Raw genomic sequence first — 11394 nt, 5'->3', positions numbered from 1 at the left:
TGTTGCAATAATTGTTGTTATGATTGATTTTGTTTCTGGTTTTATTGTTGTTTTCCTCAATGTCACTGGAGGTTCAGCTAGAACTTCTGCTCTAACACTGACCTTCTCTCCAAGCCTGGAGCCTTGGACTGTATAAGCCACCAGAAATCCCAAAGCACCTAGAACTCTTTTATTTAATCATGGAGTAAGTCTGTCTTTTTTGTGGACCTCATCAACCCCAACAACTCTCTAGAATCAAAGATATTTCCCAAGTAGAAGAAACCTCAAATCCATATGAAAGTTACAGTTAACAAAATTGCCTTTCACCTTTCGTTCCTTTCTTCTTTTCCTTTTTTCCCTTATTTTTTTCAAGAAACATTTTCTTTCATTTCCATTACACAAGCAATACATTATCATTGTAGAGCAATCAGAAAAAAAAGATCTGAGTTTATCTGTATGGGGTAATAATATGCAGCTATTGAAGGGCATGTATACTTTTTAAGCTTAGGTAAATCTATATGTATTGACATAGAACTATGCCCACGACATATTGTTTAGTGAAAAAAAGCAAGTTACAGCACAGTATATATAGTGTGATCCCATTTGTATTAAAATATATATACATATCTTTATATGTATGTACAAAAGCCTGGAAAACTATATACCAACCTGTCCACAACAGTCTTTTCTTGAGAATGGAGTGGTGATATGGAAAGTGTCTATATACTTCTGTCTGGTTTGAATTTTTACAGTTACTAATTATGTAAAATGTGGACAGTAAACATAAAAACATTTTTTAAAATCTAAGAAAGTAAAAAAATAAGTGCCACAAAAGAACTAGTATGAATATTTTACGTTGAAATGAAAAGAAATATCAATTAAGCAAAAGAAAAAAACTCATGTATAATCCTTACTTCCCATTCCTTGACTTGAGGCAATCACTGTGAATATTTTGTTGCATAGCCCAATCTATTTTTTAAACATGTAGTGCATATATTACTTTTACTTACATAAAGAGATTAACTTATGCATGCTATTTTCATTTAACCTGCTTTTCTCACCTAATAATATAGCATGGACATCTTTCCAAATCAATGAAAATACATTTTTTAAAAATCATTTTAAATGATTTTCTATTTAGTTGTTCCCTTTCTATGTCTCTTTAAAAAACAACAACAGCCGAAACCGGTTTGGCTCAAGGGCATGTACCTTGGTTGCAGGCATATCCCTGGTAGGGGGTGTGCAAGAGGCAGCTGGTGGATGACTCTCTCTCATCGATGTTTCTAACTCTCTATCTCTCTCCCTTCCTCTCTGTACAAAATCAATAAAATATATTAAAAACAACAACAACAACAACAAAGCAGCTACTGTCAACATCCGTGGGCAGTTAAGTCTTTGCACACTTATAGTATTATATCCTTAGGATAAATTACTAAAAATGAAACTTCTGTATACCAGGATGTGCAATGTTTGCTAAGGATTTTAATCTATGACATCAAAATGCCTTTTGGAAAGGCTTGTCAATGCTCCCTCCCGCAGCAGTGTGTGGGCCAATCTGGTCTTCACATCATCTATCCCCTCCATGAGCTATTTCCACTCTGAAATTTTTGTTCCTTTGGTAGTTGAAAAAAAAAAAGTAATCTCTATGTCGTTTTAATGATTACTATTAGGGTTGGGCATTTCTTACTGTTTCTCTGTCACCTGTTTGTGTTTTGATGAGTTGCTTGTTGGTGTATTTTTCCAATATTCCCACTGAGATGTTTGTTTTCTATTGATTTGTAAAAGCTCCTAATATGTTAAGGATATTAATCACTTTCTTTCATATATGTCATTTTGCTAAGTATGTTATTTAGTTTTTTACTTTATCTATGACTTTTTTAATCTTCATCTGAAGATATGTTTTTATTGATTTGAGAGAGGGGGGAGGGAGAGAGAAAGAGGGAGAGACAGAGAGAGAGAGAGAGAGAGAGAGAGAGAGAGAGAGAGAGAGAGAGAGAAACATTGATCAGTTGTCTTCCATACATATCCCAACCAGGACTGAACCTGAAACCTAGTATGTACCCTGATCAGAAATCAAACCTGCCACCTTTTGGTGTATGGGTCTACACTCCATCCAACTGAGCCACCCAACCAGGGTTATGAATTTTTAATGCACAAAAGTTTTTAAACTTTGAAATAAATGTATCAATCTTTTCCTTTATAGTGTCTGTGTTTGGTGTTATAATTAGAATAGCTGCCAACTCCAAGACTATATAAATATTTACCAATACTTTCATCTAGTGTGACATTAAACTCTTTAGTCCATCTGAATGTTACTTGAATGTATGATGTGAGATGGAGGTTTAAATGTCCTTTTTTTGAAATGGCTAGCTAATTGTCCCACCACCCATCCTGGCAGTTTCTCCACCTGTTTATTGGGAATGCTATCTTTATCACATCTACTGAACATCTCTTGCACGTGGGTATGTGGCAGGAATTGCTCTCCTTTGTTATTGGTTCAAGACTAGAAGTTCAGAGTCGGCTTTTGGGTTTCTCCAGAGCTTTTTGTATCACATTGGCCATAAGTACAAAGGAGGTGAGGAGGTAGATATAGGAGATAGGCTTCGAGGGGAGTGGATGTGCAGCAATACATCCAGAAATGACCTTTTCTAGACATAACTCAGCCCGGATCACTTCCAGACCTCCAAAGTTCCAACCACTGTCCTGTAAACCCCAAAAGCCCACCTTCAGAATCAAAACCCTTTCCCTCCCTTCAGAGTCAAAACTCTCTGCTGGCTGGCGCTGATGGCCTCTGGGTGGCACTGTGGAGCCATTCTGTGCTGTATGGAGATTGCATGCTCTAAGATGCCACTCCAGGGTTCTCTGGGAACCCTGGGGCTCTACTAGCCTGGGCAAAGGGATGCAGGAAGAGGCCTCCAGCTTGGCTTCCTCACTGTCCTTGGTACAGAATCACATACTGTTTCTTAAAAAGTGTAGGCATGGCCGCGTCTTCAGGGGCAAGGCCATTATGAAGGCACAACAGCCAAGGCTCTATAAATCACCCCAGCAGTACCAACAGTTCTCTGGCCAGTTTGCCTGTGTGCTGGCCTTGAGGACCAGGCAAGATAGGGGAAGGACAGGGGCTGGAACGATGTGGGATTAGTAGGGACACCAGCAGATGCTCATTGAGATGCTCCTGGAAATACCTAGATCTTCCCAATTTTGAGTTACTTTACAAGGCCTTTTACACTCAGGGACTCCTTTAGGGAAGGAAGCTCCAGGCAAAGTCATCTCCACCTTTTAAAAGCCCAAGAACAGAGCTAGGTATGCAGCTCAAGAAATATTTGTTAAACAAACAAGTGGTAAACCCCTCTGTGGGAACTTGAGCAGATGTCTATCCCTCTCTGGTGAACAACTATCAAGTAGTGCCAAATGTGAAGATTTTAAAACATTGTGCTACAAGTTCATCAAGCTGAGATGTGGAGAAGAGCTTTCTAGATGGAAAGATAGGTCACGTTCTCAGGAGTATTAAGAGAGCATGTGTATCCAGGTGTAGGTTACACAGTGTGCCTGGCAATCTGGGGAGGAGAAGGCTGGAACCTGACAGGGTCGGTGCCAAAGGATTCGCAGCAGGCAAGAGAGCAGATTTGTGCTCACTTTGAACGTGCTTTGAAAAGTTTCATTGGCTGCAACAGAGCTTGTGCTGGGAGGTAAAGGAATGAATGAGTTGAGAGATGCTAGAAGGCTGTTGCAGTCATCCAGGAAGGGGATGAAGCAGCTCCTCTGGGATTTGAGAAATAACTTTGAAGGTAGCCCCAGTACTTGTTGATGGGTGGCATTTATAGAGGGAGGAAAAGAGAAGAATCAAGGATAGTATCTAGGTTTTGGCTTGAATTTGGCCAAGGAATGCCTGAGGATAAATGTATCTAAGGGTGGTATTAGAAAAATTATAGAACTTCCTCTGTGTCAGGCCTTGTGTAAGAGCTTTATGTACAGTAACAGATATAATCCTCCTAACAACCCTATGAGGTAGGAGCCATTGTTATCATGCCCATTTTATAGAGGTGGGAAATTAAGACACAGATAATGATTTGCTGAGGTCATACAGTAAATTAGTAGAGATGGGACACAAACCCAAGCAATTTACTCTAGGGTCAGTGTTCTTTTTGTTGTTGTTGTTATTAATCCTCACCTGAGGATATTTTTCCCATTGATATATATATATTTTAGAGAGAGAGAGTGAAAGGGAGGGAGAGATACAGAGAGAATCATCAATGTGAGAAAGACACATCCACATCAATTGGTTGAGGGGATCAAGCCTGCAACCAAGGTACATGCCCTTAACTGGAATCAAACCCACAACCCTTCAGAGTCCATGGACCAACGCTCTATCCACTGAGCCAAACTGGCTAGGGCTTCGGTCAATATTCTTAACTACCCTACCATACTACCTCTCCATACTCACATTCTTAGGAATGAGGACTTGGGTTTTGGCCATGTTAAATTTGAAATATCTGTTAGACATCCAAGTGGAGAGGTCCAGAACACAGATAGATAACAAGATTACCTGAGATGGTGGCTGTAATAGGTATGTATGGCTCTTGTTGTTGTTGTTGTTGTTGTTATGTGTGAAGGGCACTGAACATACATAATAAGCCTAAAGATAATATCTGTCATCATTACCAAGAAGTCCTATAGGCACTTCAAATCCAATTTGCTCAAATGAAACATCTTTCTCCTTAGAAATGAACTTTTCCGCTTTTTCTTTTAGTTAATCACAATGGAAATGTGGTGTCAGCCTCTATTTCTTCATCTTGATCATCTGCCATATCCAATAACCACCAAGTCCTATCCACCTGGATTCTAAATTGAACCTGGAATTATTTTTCTCTTCTCTACCCCCTCTACTATTTCCCCCAACAAACCTTCTTCTCTTCTTTTTTTTTACTTTTAAGTTGTTCATTTAATTAAGTTTAATTAATGAACTAAGCAATGTGTATTGTTCTTGGATTTTTACTTTTTCCAAAGACAACTAAGTCTTGGTCAGTTACATGAGCTGGTCTGTGGGCCCACCCTGGGGACACAGGGCATGCAGGAGCTGGTGGGTCAGTAACCACTATAGAAATATCTACAAAGGATATATAACTAAGAAAAGAAAACAAGGTACAGAATAATGCATACAGTATGAAATCTTTTGAGTAAAGAAAATAGAGATTTGGATATATATATATATATATATATATATATATATATCTGTCATATTATACATATATATGTGTGTGTGTGTGTGTGTGTGTGTGTGTGTGTGTGTGTATGAAAAAGAAAAAGTAAAAGCCACTGCCTATAGATGAACAGAAAGAATGGGGAGAGAATACAGTGATAGAAGTTAAATCTCTCTAAATCTAACTTGTTTCATAGCTTCAGATTTAGAACTGTTTAATACACCATATAATTTTAAAGCAAAATTAAATCAAAGAGGGGGGAAAATCAACCCCTTAAAATTAAAAAAAAATCAAAGAAATAAACCTGTCTATCAAGTTGATGGCATAATCATACAAACAGAATAATTTGAAGATTTTGATACACAATATTTTGACTACATATCCCTGGTGGAATATATACTGAAGACAAGCAGAAAGAAAAATTAAATTGTATTGTCTTTTGTTAGTATTTATGATGGTATTGTCATTTTAACACACACATATTAGAATAAACCAAGTCATATATATATATATATATATATATATATATATATATATACATAGACACAAAGAAAATAAGTAATGTTAATGTTATTCCAGTCAAGGGCATGTACTTAGGTTGTAGGTTGAATCCCCAGCCCTCATTGGGGTGCGTGTGGGAGGCAACCAATCAATGTGTCTCACTGACACTGATCTTTTTCTTTTTCTCCCTCCCTTCTACTTTCTCTAAAAGAAAATCAATGAAAGAAACATCTATTGATAGTGAACTAAAGCCTTAAAAATCAAGATATGAAAGACTGGCTAAAAGTCCTGTTCATTATAATGTGCTTGTAGTAAGCAGCCTCCATAACTACTCATTAATCACTGACTATAGGCCACATTAACATTTTAAGTATCTTGTAATTACAATAGTAAAACCTTTATATAAATGGTCAGTCTTCATGGTTTGGTGACAGTTTGAGATTTATGCATAAAGTGGGTGATTAGACAAGTCAAGTTCTCAAAAATTTTTTACTCCAATTGTAGCAGCCACCCTTAAGCCTTGTCTGCTAGTATCCATACCTCTCTATAGTCTTCTCTGACACTGTATCATTGTTGGCCTGTATCACCAGCCAAATATGGGAAAAGTGATGGTATGTGATTCCTAAAGCTATCGATAGGTCATAAAACACATGGTTATTTCTACCTTGCTCTCTTGGGTTGCTTCCTTTGGGGGAAGCAAGCACCATATTCCAAGAACACTCAAGCAATCCTATAGAGGTCCAAATAAGGAGGAACTGGAGTCTTCAATCAATAGCTAGCACCAGTTTACTAGCCATGTGAGTGAGACATCTTGGGAGCAAGTCCTCCAGACTCATAAAGCTTTCAGATGACTGCAGCAGCTCTGGCTGGCATCTTGACTGCAACCCAATGAGAGACCCTGAACCAGAACCATCTAGCTAAGTTGCTCCTGAATTCCAGACCTTCAGAAATGGTAAGATAACAAATGCTTGTTGATTTAAGTAGATTTTGAAGTAATTGTTATGTAGCAATAGATAACTAATACACCAACTCACAGTAAGAAATAAATTGTATATCATGTCCCGATACACACACATATATATATGTGTGTATGTAGAATTATAATAAATTTCATGAAATTAAATAAGATCAATTTGATATTTTTCTTTTCTAAATTTCTAGTCATGACCCACTAAAATAATTTTATGGCCCTCTAATGGGTCATCATACAAAGTATGAAAAGCACTGAAGTAAGAGGATATTATCCCTCTAGTTCTGAAATCCTATGGTTTCATGTAGCTTGGGTATATACTCATAACATGAATAAAATAGAACATTGGCTCCAAGGAGTAAAACATGTGGGCATTTGAATAAGTGTCAAAGGGACAAATGACTTGGAAGGGAGGAAGCTTACCACTCATAGAGGATGTTGTATTCTCCACTCTGCTTCCCATTGTTTCAACCCTTTACACTTAAATCTAAATCTAAATGTTGATTTTAGAATTTTTCCTATGGAATAACTAAGGTGTGTTTTTCCTGCTTGGATATATAACTTCTCATCTGTGCTATTGGAGAGATGTCAGTCATCACCTGGGTTTTTGTCTTATCCTTGACTTTTTATTGCCATAGGTCAGGAAATGATAGTCCACCCCTCAATCAATTTTTGGGGGGGATTCCTTGAAGAATTCAAGACTCTCCATCCCATGAACTATCTTTAAAAAAACCTAAAACATTGTCAATGAACTTCTAAGTTAATTTTTTCATACTGGGGTATAAGAAGAATCTGAATGCATAAAATTAAAATAGGGCACCAATTATTGATATATAGAGGATATACTGATCTTCAAAATAAGAAAGGTAGGGAGTGGGAATAAAGGGAGATGAAGGAGGGAAAGAGAAAGAAGGGAAAAGGGAGAAAAGGAATGAAGAATGAAAGAGTTGGATTAGGAAGGGAGGAAGGGAGAGAAGGAGGAAACAAGCAAACTAATTTGCTACAGTATAGAATCCACCAGCTGGGACATAAAAACAAGCAGATGCCAAAACCGATTTGGCTCAGTGGATAAAGCATCAGCCTGTGGACTGAAGGGTCCCGGGTTCAATTCCGGTCAAGGGCATGTGCCTTGGTTGCAGGCACATCCCCAGTGGGGGGTGTGCAGGAGGCAGCTGATCAATGTTTCTCTCATATCTCTCCCTTCCTCTCTGTAAAAAATCAATAAAATATATTTAGAAAAAACAAACAAACAAACAAAAAAAGAGGTAGGTATATCTTGAAATCTAACCAAGGAGAACCATACAGCTGTGAGAACTTGAAACTCTGCAAAACATTTAAAAATATAGAATCACAGAGTGACAAAGCTGAAGGGGATATGCCCACTTTACAGAAGGAAAACTTGTGGCTCAGCTAACATACAGTTTTTTACTAACATACAGTTAGACTTTTCCTCTGGAAGAACTGGGCAAAAGGCTAGCAGCATGCCCAGGGAATTGATAAGTGTGTGTGTGTGTGTGTGTGTGTGTGTGTGTGTGTGTGTGCGCGCGCGCGCGCGCGGGGGGAGGGGGGGAGCCTGGGCCTCAAGAGATGGTTAATCCTGAAGGCGGCACCCAATTTTCTAATTTCCTGCTCTTGGGGGATGAGTTGCCTGATTGGCCCCCACTTGTTCCCATCTTCAGCCAAATAAAAAGGACACAAACAAGCACACAATATTAAAAAGAAAAGGCCCACCAAGTGAGATTCCAAAGGATTTAAGGGCTAAGCCACACAAGAATTCCCCCATTTGTCTAATTGCTCCCAGAAGCCCTGTTTCAATTTGTGTCTGGACTGAAAAAAAAAAAAACCCAAAACCCTCAGAACTAATAATCATTCTACAGGTGGCCCTATTTAGAGGAGATTTTCACAAGTGTGCAATTGATTGTTAGAAATGAATGCATCTGTATAATTGTATAGTCTAAGGTAAGCAAGAGGTCACACCCTTTAGATATTCAGATGCTTCAGTCCCCTCCTAAAGTTCCTATCACGTGGTTATCCAGCCGCTTGAACTCTTCAATGACAGGGAGCTTGCCATCTCCTGGAGTTGCTAACCAGTTAACTCCGGCCTTTGGAACTCATTGGTATGGAGAAACACAGGGGGAGAACTGGAATCATTTGTTGTGTATTCATCCAACAGTGAAAAGATCACTCTTCTTCTTGGAAGAAATGTCATTGTCTTTCTTGGCCTCTGCAGCTGATCAGTATGTGTAACAGCAATGTATCCCCAAAGCATTGCCTGTCTGTCTTATCAACTAACTGGCCAGAAATCAGCTTCAGGATGGTCCCAAGTCAGTCCTTTGACAAATAGTGCATTCCTTGATTGAATTCAAACAGTTAAAAATATTTGCAACTGGCTTATGCATGTGTTGTTAGGATTAATGGTTTATCATTGTGCCTGAGACCATACCCATTACTGTGAAAGACAAGGCCATTTTGGTACTTATTAGGCAAGTGATAAACAATTGTGGTTACCACTCAGGTTGTCTGTCATTCAATTTATGCATAAAGTTCATTGAAAAGAACTCAACTTTTATGTTCATTTTTTTCCCCCAATAGGATCATCACAGCAGAAAGGAGTGAATGATGTTCACAGATGGTACAGTACAGTCATTCAGTTATTCTGTGATTCTTGATGAGGATCAGCAGCATTCAGGATTTTAAGTGGGAACAGGGTCTTCTATTCATTGCAATACCATTAAACCAGGGAGGGGGATGGTAGTGAGGCCTGAGGTTGAACAGGTCTACTAAAGAGTGAAATAAGAACATTAAGAAAGAAGATTTGGAGATATGTAACCCTGGTTCTCTACTGTACACCATGAAGCTTTCCTGCTTCTGTGTACTTGTCTTTCACTTGAGTGAATTTGCTTCCTCTCACCAAGTCTAAATTAAATCATACCCTTATTTGCAGGCTCAGTTCATAAGTCACTTCCTCTTTGAAGTTTCCCTTAGTAAAAAGTGAGGTTTTCCCAAGTGACTGAAAACTCCTTGAATAAGGCTCAGTTTTGAGCATCTGAGCTTGAGGAGCTTAAAGGATATATAAGTTAAGATGACCAGCATATGAATTTGGGTTCTCAGGAGAGTGATCTGGATTGAAAATAAAGATCTGAGGGACTCCACAGGTGCATGAATCCATGCCCCAGGCCTCTAGTATGCATATAAGATCTTTGGCTAATCTCTTCCTATCTTCCCCCTCCCCCCTTCCCTCTGAGATTCATCAGTCTGTTCCATGTTTCCATGCCTGTGCATTGAACCTCTGCCCCCTGGTGGTCAGTGCATGTCATAGCTACCAGTTGAACTGTTGAATGGTCACTTAGCATATTATACTAGAGCCACCTTTCCGCTTTCCCATGCTGCCCATAGGCCTGGAGTGGCCACGTGATGCGGGACACCTGTGTCGTTGCCATGGCGATGATGGAAGCATCTCTTCCCACCTATGGCCGCTTGGCGCCTGTGTATGCAAATTAACCCACCATCTTTGTTGGGTTAATTTGCGTACTCACTCGTGATTGGCTGGTGGGCGTCGTGAGTGTATGGTCAATTTGCATCTTACTCTTTTATTAGTGTATATATATAGTATATAGTATAAAATGTATAGATTGCTTTTGACCTAGACAGGCATCTGTCACTGAGATCTATGTCAGGGATTAGACAATGACAGGAAACCAATAAGTGCTACTTGACAAAGGAGTAACAGAAAGAGAAGTCCCATTCTCAAGGTTGTTCCTATAACAAGGCTTCAACTACCCTAAGAGTAACCTCCAAGCTCCCCCAGTCCTCACACATGGATGACAATGAAAAAGATAACTCTCAATCTCCCTTGATTCTCAGGTTAGCTGACTCCTTTGTGTAGGCTGGAATGAGTAGATAATAGCAGGAGATAAAGAATGATTTACATGAAAGTGACCAGCAGAGGCTTTCTCAAATCAATTATACTTTTTATTTTTTTCAAGTCTTTGCTGAATTTTGGAAAAATGTATTTCAGTATCAAAAAAGCTGAAATATCTTATTGGCTGTAGATTTCTCATATCCCCCTAATAGGAATGAAACTCTGCTTTCCTTGGGTTCCAATGGCACATTACATATTATAGTTTTTAGGGATCCCAATTATTTTTGTCCCTGATAGTCTCCCTTAATAGATTATGAGCCCCAAGAGGGAAGAAGTCTGCCTTACTCATTGTGGCAGTTCCCACAGAAGCTATCACTTTGCCCTTTATATGGTGGAAAGGGAGAGGCACTAATAAATGCTTGTTGAAGTAGAGAAAAATGTGGTTGATAACTATAGTGCTTGTTCTTCTTCAGAGGATCCTGATTTGTTGGGATCCTTATGCCCCATCTCTCCTTGACCCTTCCTCTGCTCTTCAGCAACTCCTCTGCTTTCCCTGATCATAGCATTAGCATTTCATAGCATCACTGTGTATTAACTTATTTGTCTATCCTATAGATTGAAGTGAAGTTAAAAGCTGGGATTCTGTCTGATCCACCTCTAGAACCCCCGTATTTCAAACATAGTGCTTAATGAGTGTGTGATGAATAAATGAACCAAAGGAAGCACGAAAGAGAGCAGAGAGGGGAAATAGATAAAAAGATGAAAGGATGGAAAAAAGATGATCTGAGCAATGTAAGTCTTGGATTGGGAGAAAAGTAGTTCTCATCCTTCTCCAAAACATGGAAGCTAAGAAAAGAAACTAGTGTGACCTTGGTGGGTGT

Source organism: Pipistrellus kuhlii, unplaced genomic scaffold (assembly GCF_014108245.1).
Source record: "Pipistrellus kuhlii isolate mPipKuh1 unplaced genomic scaffold, mPipKuh1.p scaffold_m20_p_49, whole genome shotgun sequence".
Lineage (NCBI taxonomy): Eukaryota > Metazoa > Chordata > Mammalia > Chiroptera > Vespertilionidae > Pipistrellus > Pipistrellus kuhlii.
This window is presented reverse-complemented; position numbering follows the sequence as displayed.